The following is a 17,526-nucleotide window of genomic DNA, read 5'->3' on the forward strand; positions in this document are numbered from 1 at the left end:
TTAAGGCTTATTTTCTTCCTATGATTGTCTGAGCTCTCTTACAGAAAAAAATTACCTCTTTATATTCAGCTAAATTTTTTTTTAATTTTTTTTAACGTTTATTTATTTTTGAGACAGAGAGAGACAGAGCATGAACAGGGGAGGGGCAGAGAGAGAGGGAGACACAGAATCTGAAACAGGCTCCAAGCTGTCATCACAGAGCCCGACGCGGGGCTTGAACTCGCGAACTGTGAGATCATGACCTGAGCTGAAGTCAGACGCTTAACCGACCGAGCCACCCAGGCGCCCCAGCTAAAATTTTTTAAAAAGTTTATTCACTTTGAGAGTGAGAGAGCAAGAAAGCTGGAGAAGGGTGGGGTTGGGGGGGAAGAGAGAGAGAGAGAGAGAGAGAGAGAGCGCCAAACAGGCCTTACAGTGCCAACACAGAGCCGGGTATGGGGCTCGAACTCACAAACCGTGAGATCATGACCTGAGCCAAAATCAAGAGTTGGACACTTAACTTAGTGAACCACCCTGGTGCCCTTCAACTAAAATTTTAAGGTCTTGTTAATATGGTAGAAGAGGAAAATAGCTATTGTGAGATGACTCTGGCCAAGGTCAGGCCAATTAACAAGTTTTATACGAGTTAGTAATTGGATGGCTTTTGATGGCTGCATGACACTGAAGCTCAGGGCTTCAAACCTTCAGCAGTCATGCAGTATTTAATTCCAACTTTCACGTTTAGTAGCTACCCTTTCTTCTAACCATATCAAGCATGACATCTGCAGTAAGTGCATGATAAAATAAAGGTGTGTTGAACTGAGTTTATTTGCACACTTTAACAGTGAGGTCAAACACATAAAGACATATATTTCATTCAACCATATATTTATTCTAATTCCTTGATTAATTCATCCAATTAACATTTATTGAGCTATTTTTAAGGGCTTGCATGATGCTCATTGCAGGGAGAATAATAAAAAATTATCAAGTTATAGACTCTACTTTTGAAAAGCTCATAATATAGCAAAAAGATAGTTGTATATACAAATAATTTTGATCCTCTAGTAAGTGCTACCCAACACTGAGGAAGTGCAATGGAGGTGTGTTATTTCAGCCTGATTGTTGAGATAAGACATCACAGAGGAAGCAGTACTTGAATTCAGCCTTGAAAGATGAGTAGGGATCTACCAAAGAGTCATCGAATACGTGAGTAGTTCGTTTAGTGTCAAATAGTACCTAATATCTGTTCCAAAGCCTGCGTAAGCAATACAGCCTCTCCTCCCCACGAAGGCTCATTCTATGCCATGCTCAACAACTGACTAGTTATCTAGTTGTATACATTGCAGCTTGTTTACTCACTGCCTAGGGTAGTTTGAGTTTTCATGTATAGTGAAGAAATTCTGTGTCACCCTCAAGGTAGCATAATCATAATGATCCATAAGCCAATTATTCACTGCCCTCCCTCATGCTTTTTTTCCCATTCTTCCTTCCTCTTCTGTTCAATAACATGTGTCTGAGTTACCATTTATACCCTGCAGCTAGACATTCACCTTGTCTCATTTTCTGAGGTGAAATCAGTTTTTCAGCCGTAGTAACCATGCCCCTGGAAATGTGTCACTGCTGTTCTGCCCTCACTAGCAAGCATTTTCTGTTTTTCATCGCAAAGTAGTGATGTGTTTCAGGCTTTGAGCAACATCCGAGTTTCCACCAGCTGTGTTTTGCATTGTCCTCATTTTGTATAATTAAGAAAAACAGGAAGCCAATCACTTAAGTAAAGCTGACCCTCTTCATTCTGCAGACCCGGGAAAGGACTACATCAGGGTTTTTTATAGTACAGTTTTTACAAAATGTATCCTGCAATCCACTTGAAAGTGGAACAAGGTTAGAGGAGCTGTGGCAGCATGGCGGCCTTCCTCTTGACTACAAACAGCTGTGCTTTTCTGAAACCACACAGTCTGGTTTAACACTCTTATATAATTTGATTTGTCACATTGTGACAGAGGATTTCCCCTGCCATTTTTTATACAACCTCAAATCTTGGAGGACAAGGGGACTCTTTGACCTAACCTTATATCCTCTGTGTGTCCAGCTTTTTTTTTTTTACATTTTTGACACTATATAGGTATTTGCAAGTGAGTTTCTTTTATTTTTTAATTTTAATTTTTTATGTGTATTTTTTTTTTGAGAGAGAGCGAGAGCGAGAGAGAGCGAGCAAACAAGCAGAGAGGAGCAGAAAGAGAGGGAGAGAGATTTTCCAAGCAGGCTCTGTGCTTTCAGCGCAGAGCCCAATTTGGGGCTCAAAACTGTGAGGTCGTAACCAGAGCTGAAACCAAGAGTCGGACATTCAACCAACTGAGACACCCAGGTGCCCTACACCTGAGCCCTAGACTGCTATTCAGTCTTACTGAAGATTAAAACCAATAGTATGTATCTGAGAAAGAGCTTCTTATTCTACTTATTCTTCTTATTCTACTTCCTTATACAGAAGGGAAAAGCAATTACTTTATCATGTTAAATTTCATCTAGAAACAGTGTTGTGTTACGGGTCAGTAGCACTAAATTAGATTAAATATTTACTGAGATCATATTTGTGGACTACTGTAATCCGTAAGGAGGTTGTAAAGATATTTAAAACATAACCACTGCCTTCAAAGAATTCATGGGAGAAGTGGACAGGGGTAGGTACAATCAAATATAATTTATAGTAGGATGTTATATGATCTGGGTCCTATTCTCATAATCACCTGTTTTGTGATTAAACCCATCTTCTACCTATACGAATTTGATCTAGAGCATCAAATCCTATCAAGTGATCCTTCCCAGCTAGCATCTGAATGTGAGTAATTATTGCTCGTTCTTTCAACAGATATGTACTAATCACATACTGTGTTCCAGGCATTGTGCTGTTTTTCTCAGGTTTGGAAAGCTTCCCTCAGTGGCATCCATAGTGCTCTGTGTGACCACAGAGCTATCATTTACTAGACACTATTATTTTCTAGTCACTTTATTCATCTAATAAGCTCTAGGAGGTAGGGATTTTCATCCCCATGTACAAATGGAAACTGACTCAGTGAAATTAAATAATCTCCACAGAGTTATACATTAAGTAACTGGTAGATTTACACCAAAACCCCTACAACTGTGCTGACTCTCCATTGTACTACTTTTGAAGACCATGCTTTCAGCTAATGGAGACATTTTATGAGTATTTTGAGTGCATGGAGTACTAATGGAAAGGGAACTATTTTACATGGCAGAAGGTTCTATTGGAAACAGTTTAACACCTATATATATATATATATAGAGAGAGAGAGAGAGAGAGAGAGAGAGCATTTTAGTTTTGTTTTTGAGTTCAAGATCAGAAGGAAATTCTTTATACACATACATAGGCATTGGGAATAAATCAGCTAGGATTAATACAAAGAACTTCAAACAAGTTTAACATAGAAATGGTGACACAAGAGAAGTTGGAGAATCTATCTCTAGAAGTTTTTAAAATTAGATTGTTTTTTTTATGTTTTATAAAAAGGCATATGGACTGAATTGTCTCTCAAGGCTATTTCAATTTACAAACTGATCACATTACACTATGATATTACCACTAAACAGACTTGAAACTGCAAACACCTAGAGAAGGACTTCCTGGTTTAATAACTACAGTCCAGGTAGCTGCCACCAGGTGGCAGTAGCCAGGCACTCATATCTGCTATTTGAGAAAAATCACCGAATCAGAGACTCTTAAGAGGGGTCCTGGATAATATTTGGTCCAAACCATCTGACAATTAAGGAAATTTGAGACTCATAACCATGGTTAAGCATAGTTATATGAGAATTGCCTTTTTATTAAAGAAAAATCTACATAAATATTAAGCCACATTATATGTGGACTAAAACAAAATGGAGGTGCTATTTATGGTAATATTTAAAGCAAGAGATATTTTAAGCTTATTCAAGTTCTCCTTCTTACTATTCCCTCCCAATCAGCCCTCCTCCAGTCTCATCAAATTAAGGAACAGTACAGTATACTCTTGGGTAGGACTCTTTTTAGGGGGTGGATGTCTTCCTTCAGGGACATTTGTAGTGTCCCCAGGGAATCTGCAAAGCCAGTCCCCTAAGTTTGACTCTGATCCAAATCACTGAAGTTCAGTGCTAACAGTGACTTAGTCTCTTGTGTAGTGTTCTCACATTTGTTTTTCTATGGCAGGCATGGAGAGCAACTCATTCCTGTAAACATAGCTAAGCTTCTCTGAAATCCCTTAAAATACCGCATTACAGTCACCTCTTATTATCACAGCATCAGTTAGGTACCTTACAATTGTTCTAACCTAGGTAAAATAGCTGTGCTTTATTGTAGTTGAATTTACTATAATTGGACACCTTTCTCTTCCCTTAAAGCAAACACAACAGGATGTAAGTGAGTGAGATGTGATGTTATATCCTCTTACATCTGCTCTCCTTTTTGAAGTAAATGATTTACAATCACTGTATCAACAATATTAGAATACCTGCAATGCTTCTCATAAATGAACACGACACACCTGTGTATCTCCACGGTACAAGAGAATACTGCTGTTCCGGCCTAGTTCCCTAAAATTTTTGGGTTAGGAATCTGTCTACCAGATAATGAAAACTACCTGCACTGAGATCATATGTCTGCTTAGAGGCAAAGCCAGGAACAAGGTGTAAGTCACTGTAGTCATTCTGGTGTTCATTTAGCTGTTTTACTTAAACTTTCTGGAACTAAGAGCCAGCTTTGCAGGAGTGACAAGAATGAAACTAATTTTAGGCTTGCCTTTTAACGGCTTCAACCTGAAACAGAGATAGCATCTGAACCCCATCTGTCAGCTATGCCACCTTGCCCTGTGCTATCTAACACATTTTGACTCTTTCATTGAGCTTGCAATGCCACTGCTCATGGCAGAAATACCAGGTTCTGGAGAAAAGCACGATTGATTCCAACTCAGGGGATTATTGTCAAAAGATCATCCAGTTCTTTCTTTTTACTAATTATGTTAGCGGAAGGATTTTAAAAAAATGTCAGGCTTTAAAAATATGTATCAACATATATTTTAAACAGAATTAAAAAGTCACGGGGCGCCTGGGTGGCGCAGTCGGTTAAGCGTCCGATTTCAGCCAGGTCACGATCTCGCGGTCCGTGAGTTCGAGCCCCGCATCAGGCTCTGGGCTGATGGCTCAGAGCCTGGAGCCTGTTTCCGATTCTGTGTCTCCCTCTCTCTCTGCCCCTCCCCCGTTCATGCTCTGTCTCTCTCTGTCCCAAAAATAAATAAACGTTGAAAAAAAAAATTAAAAAAAAAAGTCACAATAGTATTATGCATAGCGTTCCTTGCATGTATGGACGTGTGGTGGGTGTGGATTCATTCATCCATTTACATCATCCATATTCATCATTATGTTTTGTGAAGGCCTACTGTCAGATGTGGCTGAAATCACCACAGGTGTCAGTAGATCCTTTCTTTACTCATTCAACATGGATTTAGTTGGATACTATTATATTTTATTCACCTTGTTAGGCATGAGTAAGTGTGGCCTAATAGTGAATGGGTTTTTATAGAAATATTACTCAAGATAAACTTAATTAAATGGAGTTGGACTGCGATTTTAAAACAGGTGTATTTTTTTTCTTCTAAGAAATAAATGTTAAGGGTTTTTTTTTGAATCATTATAATATGCACAAGGTACATCAACTCTTCTAGTTGCTTGGAGGAATATCAAAAAATAGAAGACAAGATTACTGTTAAAATTCATTTAATTGTAAGCCATAATACATACATCTCTTAGATTCTTATTTAAATAAATGATGCAAGCAATTTCAGAATACCATGATATGATTTTCAAGCTGTTTTAAGCATCAAGTGATAAAATGTAGAGGGAGAGAGCCCTTTCAGATGAGGCAAATCTGGAAGGCTTCATGTAGGCATTGGGAATTTGAGTGAAGTTGAACTCTCCCTCTAAAACAAATGAGTATTCCAAATGCAAAGAAGGAAGTAGGTAGAGGGGCTCTTGGGTGGCTCACTTGGTTAAATGTCCGACTTCAGCTCAGGTTGTGATCTCACTGTTCATTCACGTATTCCAGCCCTAGGTCAAGCTCTGCACTGACAGCTCAGAGTCTGGAAGTTTGCTTTGGATTCTGTGTGTCCCTCTCTCTCTGTTACTCCCCCATTTCATGCTCTGTCTCTCTCTCTCTCTCAAAAATAAATAAAATGTTAAAAAAAAAAAAAGTAGATAGCAACACTTTTTTTTTCTCTCTCTCTCCTTTTCCTTCTGTTCTTGAGCCTGGCATTAGATAGAGACATAGGCAGTTATAGGAAGTATTGGCATTAGCTTAGGACTTAGGAGATCTAGATGGTAGTCTTCGTCCAGCCTGTGGAAGTCATGAGGCCTGAGCATATCCTCCTGCAAGCAGGAAGTTGAACCAAAGGATGGCTTAGAGTGGGCTTAGATCCCACTGCAGGATCACTCATTATATTAGATATTGCTTGATATTATAAAAGCATACCTTCTTCAATGGACATTTTGTCCCATTAGGATTAGCAGAAGTCAAGATTGAGAAACAGGTGTAAAACTAAATTATCTAAGTGGATTCTACGTGATGGAAACCTAGTTGCTATTTTGTTTGGCATTTATAGTATTCATCAACACTTAGGAAGCAAAAAAATAGTGTCCATTTTAAATCTTCAAATTAATATGTATTGTGTACCAGGTGCATGGTCTATCCTAGATATTAATGAATGATTTGCCTTTCAAATACTTTATCAGCAATTCAAATGAAATGCTACCCATATTTTCTAATACATGTTTCATTCTTGCTGTAGACTGTAGCACAAATCATATTTCACTCAACAGTTATTCAATACATATTTAATGAATGCCTATAAATACCAAGCACTGAGCTTACAAGATGCAAGGGATATACAAATAAATAAAATGCTTAAAACTTAGTGTCCTTCCTCATGAAGATTACAGTCCAGTGGTGGAGTCACATATTTAAATAAATCAATTATATTTCACCATATTAGAGTTTAAACCAAGAGCATTGGAAAGCACAGAAGGAACATGGACTTCCTAGATGCAAGGCTTCACAGACAAAGTAACATTTAAACTGAGTCTTAAAAGAGTGGTGACGAAATGGCAGCCCTCAAGGTACAACCAGCACAGTGATGAGTGCATCATGGAGTGCATAAGGAAAGTCTCATCTGCGACAGCCTATTTGATGCTTACTCACATAGTAATTGCAGAAATAAATAATGCAAAGTACTTACCACAGTGCCTAGGACAGAATAGGTGAGCAGCTAAGAGTAGCTATCATTTGTATTATCATCCAGACCTATTGCATTATACGTATTGCCACTCGCTGGTATAGACTCCAGATCTCCATTGTACTTTTTCTTCATAGCTTATATTATGTTTATAATTAAGAAGTCATTTATGCATTTAATATCTGCTTTCCTACAGACTGTAAGTGAACTCCATGAGAGAAGGAAATAAAATTATATTGTTGATTGTTGTATTCTTAGTATCTAGCACAGTGCCCAGACCATGAGAAATAGCCAGTAAACATTTGTTGAAAGAATATGTAATGATAGGAAGACACCAGTAAGGAATGGTCTATCATTAGGAAAATGTAATGGCAAGTCATATGAAAAAGGCTGAGAACTCTACCTCCAGAATATTAATTTATTGAATTTCCTTCACAGCAAAGGAAGGCACCCAGACCTCTTAGACCAGCAAGTACTCCATCAGGAACTCAAGGTCCAGCACACCCCTCATTTTTTTCCTCTCAACCCTGCATTAGTGTAATCCCTAAATTAGCCTCAAAGGGAGTAGTCCATGGATGGCCAGAGAAAGTAACTTTGTGATTTTTCTGTTGCTTTTGATACAAAAATGTAGATTTCATTCAGTTGAGTCTACCTCCCCACAGCCCTTAACATTTTCTAAGCAACCCCTCTCCTCCAACCAACATACCATGTCTCATGGAAAGTTTATTAGAGGAGCCCATTCAGATCCCCTGGGACTTCATTACTTTCCAAAGCCATGATGAAGCATTATTCTGAATAAAATTAAGTTCTACTTCTTCCAATTAACAGCAGATGATGAAAGTGCCTGCCAGTTCTGTTGCCTTTCAGCTGGGTGTTTTTCTCTTGCTTGGTCATTTGTAAAATGTGAGCCCTCCTAATGGGGGATCTAGTTATTCACTTGAATTAATGAGTTTCAGCTGAATTAATAGTGCCTAGCACACTGTGGGTATTCAATAACAGTCAACAGCAATTTATATGCTGACTTAACGTGCTCCAGTTGAGAAAGTTGGCTAAAATCAATATAATGTGGCTTTCCTACTAGATTTGACTTAAAAAACATCAAGTTCCCAAATTTGGGGCTGAGAATATATATATATATAGTTCTTCTCTGAAAATAACTGAAAGAATTCTGGAATATCTTTTGAGATGAACTTCTTAAATATTTCCAACGAGTACACAAGATCCTCCAGCCTACCAGTATCAATATTTTGAGACTTAGATTCTTTGTCCTAGAATAATATCTGGCAGACAGTAGACCTTTATCAAAATAATAGCTGAAAATAAATAGAAGGAACATGTCACAAACAATATGTTAGGGCATAGCCCATTACTATGCACCCAGTGGACACTCAATAACAAGTGATATAATGAATTTTGAATTAAAATAGAAAAAAAATGTCTCAACCAAGAAAATAAAATGCAAGGAAGTACTGATCAGGAAAGAGTTCTATTCACAGGACTAAAGAGGTGAAGTTAGCAAGTTCACATTACAGTGAAGCATATGGTGTCTAATGCCTTATAGCATGTTTGCATCTTGAAGCTTTTAATTAGAAGGAATTATAATTCCACTGAGATCCTTATAGTTCTGGACTGAGAGCCTTAAAAAATCAATATTATGTGCTTGTTAAATTATAACCTTTGTGAAAAATCAATAATATGTTTGCTGAGAAAAATATTTGACATGTTAGCTGAATTATGGAAACTTCTCATGCCGGTGGCTAAACCCAATGATTTATTTAATCATATTTATTAAGTGGACTACTTTATTGTATCAGTATATTATACTGATTTACATATGCACACATTGCCCAGAGCTACGCCCTCTCCCCAGCTCCCCTTGGCTTACCTCCTCATGGACAGAAACAAGTCTTCTACCTCTTATTTACAAGCAACTCAGTGTTTATTTTTAAATGATTTTAATTATAGTAACAACAACTGTAACAATAGATAAAAATTCTAACAATGTAAGCTCTGTGTCAAGTACTGTATATACTGATGGGAAATATGCGTTGGTTAAATTATTCACCTTTATGCCATATTCATTCATTCATTCATTCATTCATTCAGGAAGCTAGTTAACATTCATTGATACCTACCAGCTGGCCAGCCATAGTGTAAATCTCTAGGTCAGTGTCAAAGAAAAATCTATCATGACTCCTTGTTGGTAAGTAACATTGGAGGAGAGAGAGAAAAAGATTAGAATGTCATAATACAACATGACGGCTCTGACAATGCTATATAAAAATGTTTTAGGGCCTTAGAGGAGTCATGGATAACAGCTGGAGGAAACCCGACATCTTCAGTAGGGTGGTATTGCAACTGGGACTCAAATTCGCGTTTCAACTGAATAGGTAGAAAAGAAATGGGAGAACATTCAAAGTCAGCAGCCCTCACCATATCGTGGAAATCTGAACAGCCTAATACACAGATGTGGGAGAAATTTGGTGTGGCTGAGTAAGACCTTGAGAGCTGGAATGTGCAGAGAATGGGGGAGAGAGAGAGAGAGAGAGAGAGAGAGAGAGTGAGTGTGTGTGTGTGTGTGTGTGTGTGTGTGTGGAGTGCAAATGAAATAAGACGAAATGAAACTAGAAATGCAGATTCAAGATAGTTTCCAGGAGGTCTTGTATGTCAGGCAAAAGAGTCTTGAATGTCCTCTGTGATTAAAGGGAGCCAAATAAGAATGCTCCTGGAGCAGTGACAGGTTCTGAGTTTTATTTAAAATAAATAAAAAAGAACAGGGACTTTTGATTACTCCTTTACAGAAGGGAGAACTGGGTAAATATTAATATATTACAATATGGAAGAAGCATGAATATTATATCCATAAAGAATCTACTAGGGTATAAATCCTTGCTTTATAAACTTTCTAAGAACAATCACACTCAGACCTAGGCGTTGAGCTTTAAATTTGAGGATGCTTAGCTTGCCACCTTGTGGCTGAAGGAAGATTCTGCACATGAAGGATGTTTTATCTGAGAAACAGACAAACCCAAATCAGTCAGTGAGACAAAGTATTTGTTCAACTCTATTCCATGTATTTGAGATAAAAAAGAAGTGGATAAAAATGACACTTAAAATGAATATTAATTATTGCAAAAATAAGAATCAGAAAATGAACCTTGACTCCTTTCTCTTTCATCTCTTTAAAAAAAATTTTTTTAAATGTTTATTATATTTGAAAGAAAGAGAGCAAGCATGAGTCAGGGAGGGGCAGAGAGAGAGGGAGACAGAATCTGAAGCAGGCTTCAGGCTCTGAGCTGTCAGCACACAGCCCAGCCTGATGTGGGGCTTGAACCCATGAACTGTGAGATCATGACCTGACCTGAAGTTGGATGCTTAACCCACTGAGCCAGCCAGGCACCCCTCTTTCATCTCTCGTATAATGTATATGTTAGCCATGTTGATTCAATTTCCAAATATATATCTACCTATATACAATTATTTTCCTTGATAATGCCAAGTTTTGCCAAGAACATGGAATAATCATAGCTCTTTTCTATTACTGGTTGGATATAAATTAGTATATTTCTGATGATAGATACAACCATTTTGGAACAATTTGTTTATCTAGCAAAATTGAAGATGTTTATATGATCCAGAAATTCCACTCCTAGGCACATGCGTAATGAGATTCATACATATGTGAACCAAGAAACATATATAAGAATTCTGTAGCATTATTGTTATAGTTTAGTTATTCCAGAAAGGAAAACAATAAACATATAGTGAATGTTCTTTGGCAAGAAAATGGTACGTTGTGGTGTACCATACAATGTAGTACTCTACAAAATTAAAAAGAAATGAACTCTACCTGCACACGTCACCATGAATGAATTTCACAAAATTGCAGAAAGAGAGCCACAATATGAAACAGCTTATGTAGAGTTCCAAAACCACACACTTTTTAGGGATCCTATGTCAGTCAATTCAATGTCCTGCCAGAGAAATAGAACCAGTATACATGGTATGTATATTTTAAGGAATTGTCTTATGTGATTGTGGGGACTGGCAAGTCTTAAGTCCAGAGGGAAGACCAGCAGGCTGGACACTCTCAGGCAGGAGCTGAAGCAGCAGTCCACAAATGAGGTGTCATCTGAGAAAGCTGCAGATGATAACCATTGTTAGAAAGTTCCTTCAGAGAAACAAATAATGGATACTGTAGTTCACTGAAATTGACACATAAAACTCTCCCAGATACATGTCTAGATAGTTAGTGAGACCATTGAAAAAAGCAAGGAATCATGAACAGGAAATTTAACAGTTTCCTCCATAGAGAGGGAGATAGAAATGAGTAGTGATGGGCACCTGGAGTTTCTACTATATTGATAATATTCAACTTCTTAAGCTGGGTGATAATTATAGGGAGTCTGTTATATTATTCTTTGTAGCTTGTATAGCTGATATAAATTATTGTGTATGCATGAATGACTTCACAGCAAATTTTAAAGGTAATTTTTGTCAAAATACAAAATAATTATCTTCTAAGAATGTAGAGGTCCTCTCAGTGTAAGTTAGGGAGTTTGGACTCTTCTGTCCTCATGTATTTTAAACATTGAGGGCTACTGCTAAGATCCAAAACAGAAAAATTAGGAAGAAAAATTTCTAACTTGATTTTTGGCCAATGCTCATGTTTATTAAAAGCGATCAGAAGGCTATTTTTGAGGGGAGAGTGACACAGAGTTACTAATCCTCAAGGCGAATTACATACAATTGCATAAAGTCCACCTGCTACCTGGACCTCTTCCTCTTTCCTTCCAGGCAAAAGATGAGCCCAGGTGAGAGGGGATTTCATCACCAACTATTTTAAAGTTCATTTTTTTTGTTGTTTCTTATCTTTTCTGAGGAAGGATGTTGGAAGTTTGAAGGAATAATATACACGAACATTTGGAATGTTTTTGTGCTTAAGCAAATAAGAACTTGGAGTCTGTGGGCCTTGGATGTTTCCTCACAGTAGAGCGTGAGGAGGCAGAGCTCACTGCAGACTCTGTGACATGCCTGTTCCAGGTACCAGAATGAGTCCCCTGAGAGCATCCCAAATGGCCTTTCTCCTTTGTCCTCTCACTGTTCTCATCCATTCTTCATAGGATGCCAGTGTAAGTTTTATGGTAATAATAATTTTTAAAAAAACATGTAATATAAAATTTTCCATCTTTACCATTTATTTACTTATTTATTTTACTTTTTAAGTTTATTTTGAGAGACAGAGAAAGCACAAATCGGGGAGGGGCAGAGAGAGAGAGGGAAAAAGAGAGAGGCCCAAGCAGGTTCTGCACAGTCAGCACGGAGCCCAGTGAGGGGCTTGAACCCACAAACTGTGAGATCATGACCTGAGCCGAGGTTGGATGCTAAACAACCTGAGCCACCCAGGCACCCCTTAACCAGGTTTTAAATGTACAGTTCAGTGGTATTAAATATATTCACATTGTTGTGTAACAGCTCTCCATAACTTTTTCATCTTGCAAATTAGAAACTTTCTGTGTAATGAAGAAGTCCCTGTGAATCAGCATTCTACTTTGTTTTTATGAAATTGGCCATTCTGGATACTTCATGTAAGTGAAATCATACAGAATTTGCCTTGTTGTGACTGACTTATTTCACTTAGCATAATGTCCTCAGAGTTCATCCGTGTTTGCCTGTGTCAGAATTTCCTTCCTCTTAAGGCTGAGTACTATTCTATTGCATGTACATTTCACATTGTGTTCATACATTCATCTGTCCATGGGCATTTGGGTTGCTCCCACCTCTTGCCTATTGTGCATAATGCTGCTGTGAATTTGGAGATGCAAATCTTTCTGCCAGACCCTGCTTTCAATTCTTTTGGCTATCTGCCCAGAAGTGAGATTGCTGGACCATATGGTAGTTATATTTTTAATTTTTTGAGGAAACTACCATTTTTCCATAGTGGTTACACCATTTTAAAATCCCACCAACAGTCTAAGAGTAGGCTTTTTAAATATAAATCAGATCATGTCTCTTTCCTCTTGAAATCCTCTATCAGAACTCTAATTTTCTCAGGTTGGGAGCCTAAATAGTTTCTGAGGGCTATATGGTCCTGTGTGGTCTGCCCTATTTACCTTTTCTGCTTCATATTTCACTACACTTGCCTTTCTTCAGAAAGCTCTGTCAGTCCTACAGCCCACTAAGTTCTTGCCCAGCTCAGGTGCTTTCATGGTTGTTCTTCCTTTTCATTTGGAATGTAGCCCACCCAACTCTGTATGTGGGAATTCTGTCATTCTTCAGGATTCAACTCGTACATCATCATTTTACAAAGTGTCTGCTGACCTCCTCTACTGAATAAGGTTTCTCCTTTGTGCTCTCTTGGAATACTTTCTCATTTCCTTAACAATCTGGAATTGTTTTGTTTATTTGTTAATTTTGTTTTGTCAGTCACTTCTACTAGAAAGGAAGCTCCATAAGAGAAGGAATATTGTCTGTCTTGTTTATTATTGAATCCAAGAAGCTAGTGCCCCTAATAAACCTACAGATTATTCTTTGCTCAAGACTGAACAAGTCTTATCCAAATTAAGGAAGGGGTAGCTATTTTAGGCTAAAGAATGGCATGCTTAAGAGCTTCCCTGGATTTTTAATTTTTCACATCTTGATGAAACCTTTACAAGAAAGAAGAAGAAAACACACACAAAAATGAAAATGTAGCTAAGAATGGAACGGACCAAGACAAATACAAAGTGAGGCCAGAAGTTGCCCATAGCTTTAAGAGCTAAGTTGTTTCGTTTTGTTTTGTTTTGTTTTGTTTTACCATGAATAGAGAATGTACACCAACTGACCTCTGTTAACCTTGCCAAGTCTACCAGTTTATGAAAGTCCAAACTATACAGAAGTCTAATCTTTCAGACCCTGTTGTCATGGATGATAAATTTATCAGTTATATTTCAGATTTTGAATTGAACAACTCAGGCAATTTATTTTGCAAAATTCCTTGAAATGTTAGCTGCATGTTGCAAATTTTAAGGGGAGGTGACAAGCTTAGTTACACTGTAGCACATAAATGGTGATCTCCTTTTGGTAATATTTCTATGGCTCAGAATAAACTTAATTTCTGTCTAAGACAACTGTTTAAGGCTCTGCTCTGTATGAAGTCCTCTGGAGGAAACAATGTAAGAACCTGCCTTCAAGCATTTTAATATCTTCAGATGTTCTGCTCTGTTATCACTCCTCTCTGACTTTGAACCTGCTGTTCCTTTGCCAATACCCTTGCTGTTTCTTTGCCTAATGCTTTCTCATTTTGTGAGATAAATCACAGGTGTCCTATTCTCCAGGAAACTATCCCCTTATACCTCCAAAGCCAGATTAAATGTACCTCCATGGGAACCTATGTATACTATACTTTAATGTGGCATTTCATCAATTCTAAGATGCACTTTTTAATATTTAGCATCTCTAAAATCAAATGTGTCTCATCAATGACATCCTAGATTGATTAAATTTGTTATTCTCAGTTACTGAAAAGGGAGCTCATGGGAGCTGGGACTGTGGTTCATCTTTCTAAATATTTTCAGTGTCTATTACAGTGCCTCAGTAACTCACTATAAGCGCTTAACAAAAGGACAGAGGGATAGAAAAGCTACAAACTCACTGATGGATGGCTTCATTATGAGAGAAGTGTAAAATGAAGATAAATAGAGGTTATATCTGTTTGGGAAAGATCAGGGGAGACCAGAAAAGTGGACATTTGAACAGAATCTCAAACAAAGAGAACGATATTTCCCAGCCAATAATTCAAGGAGCATCATTCAAGGCAGAAGCAAGAGCACAAACAGGAAAGTGAGAAAGATGAGTGAGACTTCAGAAAAAAAAAGTTGTTTGGCTAATTTTAGTGGAATGCAAATGGGTAAAGAAGTACAGTCAGAGGAATGTAGAGAGAGATTAAGAGTGGCGTGAATACTATGACAAAGCGTCCATGTTTTGTTCCAGAGCACAGAAAAGGGCTTTAAAGGGTGAGTGATATGGTGACGTTGTGCTTAACTATGTGCCCAGGGGTGATTGGTTGAATGACTTGACTTGTGGAGAGAATGCAGATAAGAAAAGTAGTTACCACCTTTCCACGCTACCCAGGAAGCGGTCCCTATGGCGTTGTTTTGCGTTCACATCATAACTTAAAGGAAAACTTCCACAATGCCTGGACCCTTTTGATGTCCTGCAAATGAAAGAGGAGGATGTCCTCAAATTCCTTGTATCAGGAACTGATTTAGATGGCACCAACCTTGACTTCCGAATGGAGCAGTACAGCTACAAAAGGAAAAGTGATAGTATCTACATCATAAATCTAGAAGAGAACCTGGGAGAAGCTGCTGCTGTGGCAGCTGCAGCCATTGTCGCCATTCAGAACCTAGCTGATGTCATTGTCATATCATTCAGGAATATTGGCCAGCGAGCTATGCTGAAGTTTGCTGCTGCTACCAGAGCCACTCTTTTTTTTTTAAATTTTTTTTAACGTTTATTTATTTTTGAGACAGAGAGAGACAGAGCACGAATGGGGGAGGGTCAGAGAGAGGGAGACACAGAATCTGAAACAGGCTCCAGGCTCTGAGCTGTCAGCACAGAGCCCGACGCGGGGCTAGAACTTACAGACCGCAAAATCATGACCCGAGCCAAAGTCAGCCACTTAACCGACTGAGCCACCCAGGCGCCCCCAGAGCCACTGTTATTGCTAGCCACTTCTCTCCGGGAACTTTCCCTAACTGGATCCAGGAAGCCTTCTGGGAGCTGAGACTTCTGGTGGTTACTGACCCCAGGACTGACCACCAGCCTCTCACAGAGGCATCTTGTGCTAACCTGCTTATCATCGCTCTGTGTAACACAGACTCTCTTCTGTGCTGTGTAGACATTTCTATCCCTTGCAACAACAAGGGGGCTCACTCAGTAGGTCTGATGTGGTGGAGTCTGGCCCAGGAAGTTCTCCACATGTGTGGCACCGTTTCCTATGGGAGGTCATGCTTGATCTCTGCTTCAATGGAGACCCTGAAGAGATTGAAAAGGAAGAGCAGGGTGCTGCTGAAAAGGCTGTGACTGAGGAGGAATCTAAGGGTAAATGGACTACTTTAGTTCACTGCTATTTAACCTGAAGTTGCAGACTGGTCTGAAGGCTTGCAGCTGCCCTCTGTGCCTATTCAGCAGTTCCCTACTGAAGACTGGAATGCTCAGTCTGCCAGTGAAGACTGGTCTGAGGCCCTCATTGCTCAGGCCACTGAATGAGTAGGAGCAAACACTGAGTGGTCTTAAGCTGCTCTTCTGCAGAGGCAAACAAAAGGGAAATGAAGTTGACAGAAAGTAAAGTTTCTAAAAGTTGAAAAAAAACAAAACTAGTTACTAGGTGGCTATCGCTTATTTAACAAACGTTTATTCAGCACCTACGTAGGTATTACAGCAATAAATAAGATTTAGTCTTATTTATTGAATCTATAAAGGTGAACCGTCAAACAAACAGGCAAAAATTACAAAATAAAAAGTACTCTGTGTGTGCACAGGTCGCTGTCAGTCCTGACCCTAGTCGGGTTGGACACAGGTGTCAGGGGAAGTGGATCAATCAAAGAGGCTTCTGAGAGAAGGTATCATCTTAACTGAGCCCTGAAGGTGAAGAGATGGCAAAGATATCTGGAAAGTAGCAAGTACAAAGTCCCAGTGGTTATATATTACTCTCACTCTGAATTACAAATAATTCAGAATGGAATGGTAAGTTGGTGGGGTGGGGGGAAATGGAGAGGAGGGAAAGGAAGGTTGCTGTGTTGAGGTGGGGAGAGTCAAGAATGTAGTTGGAAAGGGAAATAAGAGGAAAGTGTAATGTTCTGGGGAGAGGAAACAAGGGCCTGATGGGGAAAGGGCAATGGAGATGGAAAGAACAAGAGTCCTTGCTGAAGCAGAATCCATTTAACTTACATTAGACTCATTCACTTGGCAAAATGTAGTAAATCCCTGAGACTTGCCATAGGGGTACTGAGATGACTACAATTATTGGATCACTGCCTTCATCAAAGAACTTGCAGTCTAATGTGAAGTCATTTTGGCTTTGACTCTGATGTTAGGTGTCATGTTCTGTTAATTGGGCTAGGTTGATCTTACTCTGGAAGTCATGAGAAGAGAAAGTTGCTGGAGGATCATCTTCTTCTGTGTGTGTTGTGTGTGGGTGACCAGGCAAATGGCAATATCATTATTAGGCTATTTCCTTTTATACTTCCAATTGTATTCTATGGCCCACCAAGGATAAAGGGAA

The 17,526-nt window shown here is 38.7% G+C and overlaps 1 protein-coding gene and 1 pseudogene across 19 annotated transcripts in view; both read left to right on the forward strand.

The window, feature by feature from the left end:
* DLG2 (discs large MAGUK scaffold protein 2) overlaps window positions 1-17,526 on the forward strand; it is a 2,060,218-nt gene that overhangs the window by 1,015,499 nt on the left and 1,027,193 nt on the right. The gene's annotated exons all lie outside the window — the stretch shown is intronic.
* LOC123602186 lies at window positions 15,415-16,838 on the forward strand (annotated as a pseudogene).

Source organism: Leopardus geoffroyi, chromosome D1, assembly GCF_018350155.1.
Source record: "Leopardus geoffroyi isolate Oge1 chromosome D1, O.geoffroyi_Oge1_pat1.0, whole genome shotgun sequence".
Classification (NCBI taxonomy): Eukaryota; Metazoa; Chordata; class Mammalia; order Carnivora; family Felidae; genus Leopardus; species Leopardus geoffroyi.